Here is a 1904-nt window from a genome sequence, read left to right on the forward strand (position 1 = left end):
AATGGGGGTGTACAAAAGCAACTTTGTATGTATTACTTTGTTATTATTGATTATTATTTATTTATTTGTCATTTGTTATTTCTCTTTAGCACAATTGGTGCATAAAAAACTATAATGATATTTTTTTTCTCATTCTGTTAAATTTCCTCAAATTTTTCTTAATTTTTATTATTTTTTTTCAGGTATCACAAAGTGCTTACGTTTGAAGCAACGTTTTCCGTTAAACTGCGTTCATTTTATTATTATTATTATTATTATTATTTTAAAAAAGGCACGGCTGAAAAAACCATTTGAGAGAGTGAGAGAGCCTCGGAGCACATTGTCCCGTTTTTTTCACAATTTTCATAATCTTCTCAAAAAAGTCTTCGTTAAAGTGAAAATAATTTAAATTCTAAACATGACTGAAGTGTTTTTTCGTACAAGAAAATGGTTTAAAATAAAACTGACCTACAAACAACTTTTAATTGTTCAAAATATGATTAAAACATTTACTAGAAAGTATTATTAAACCCAAACTACTTTGATAACTATTTTGAGGGAAATTAAGGCGCAATTATCATAAACCAAAAACTTAAATAAGCGGGGAAAAAACGATAGAATAAAAATGTTTGAGTTTGCAAAAGTATCGAAACGTTCTCTCGAAATAAGGAAGAACAAAAAGTTCTCTCTTTTGGTCAGTCTAACGGATGCTCTGGACAGGAACGATTGACTTCAAACCAAGCCTCAATGCAACTTTAGTTTGTAAATAAATAAGTAAAAAACGACGAAGTTACAATTTTGTTAAAACCATAAGTTTATAAGATATGTCCCATAAGTTTGACACTGGAGCTTGTCATGAAGTGAATGAGGTAGGTCATAGATTTGAGGTAAAGCGACGCCTGGTAAGGCGCTGTCAAAGGTTTAGTTATACAGACTAAATAGGAAGATGGAAGTCCTGCAAAATTAACCACCGAGTGTAGCTTAGGACTTCAATTCTCGCGTTGTCGTTCTCCCTCGAACTAGCTCGAGCTGTAAGTCTAAGACTAGCATTACGAAGCATAGGAAGCCTCATACTTATAGAACATATCACTTATAAACTTATGGTTAAAGCCAACATTGGTGTAAACCCTAAAAATAACGTTAACTTACGTTTTGTGATATATGCATAAACAGGGTAATCTAGCAATGGTATTTCCCTGCATAAGTTCTTCCAGGCAAATTACGCATTCCCCTTTATCCTCAGTTAAAATACCCTCTTTAAATAGAACGGAGATGTTCAGAAAAAAACAGTTCCAGGGTAAGCAAGAAGTGATATCTAGTTTATTAGAGAGAAGGTACAAATTCACCACATTTCTAGCTTATCTTGTAGCGGATCAGCTACATGAGCCTTCACCAAAACATAAACAACACACATATTAAATAGTTAAAGAGAAACCCACTTTAGTGCCCTACCGTTCAGGCTCATAATCTTTTGCATTAAGCCTATTGACTCATAGTTTATCAATAGCCGGATAGGTGGCCTTCTATTGCACTACCTGAAGCGACCCCTATACAACGTTAGGCCTGTCCGTGGGGTATATAAAGTCAGGGTTGCCATGCAGTTCGGCTGGCAGTTCACGTTAGTCTTTAGTAGTTAACAGTTAGTAGCCGTCTAGTTAAGTAGTGGAGTTCGGTAGTTCTCTGAACTTCTCTCCCTTAAACTAACATCTGTTTAAGTGTCAAGTTAGCTACCTTGTATCAAAGCTTGCTGTCGTTTTGTCCAGTTTGACAAACTCGTTCTTAACCAGTTCGCGTAGCGTTATTGGAGACTACACATAGAACACTTTCATGGCTCTATAAAACTTGGTAAGAGAGTTAATCTTTGCTATATAATCGAACCCTATTTACTGGCGCCACTTAATTACTTAATTATTACTAAAGCTTTG

The 1904-nt window shown here is 34.7% G+C and overlaps 1 pseudogene across 1 annotated transcript; it reads right to left on the reverse strand.

Moving 5' to 3' along the window:
* Positions 1-536: 536 nt before the first annotated feature.
* Positions 537-1444, reverse strand: LOC149685939 (E3 ubiquitin-protein ligase ZNRF1 pseudogene; annotated as a pseudogene). Its single transcript, XR_016383969.1, has 3 exons — positions 1432-1444; positions 1129-1336; positions 537-732 (listed from the first exon to the last, which is right to left on the reverse strand). The product of XR_016383969.1 is annotated as an E3 ubiquitin-protein ligase ZNRF1 pseudogene (transcript).
* Positions 1445-1904: the final 460 nt, after the last annotated feature.

This window comes from Phalangium opilio, unplaced genomic scaffold, assembly GCF_054372755.1.
Source record: "Phalangium opilio isolate 3A_F unplaced genomic scaffold, DU_Popi_V2 ptg000032l_1, whole genome shotgun sequence".
NCBI lineage: Eukaryota > Metazoa > Arthropoda > Arachnida > Opiliones > Phalangiidae > Phalangium > Phalangium opilio.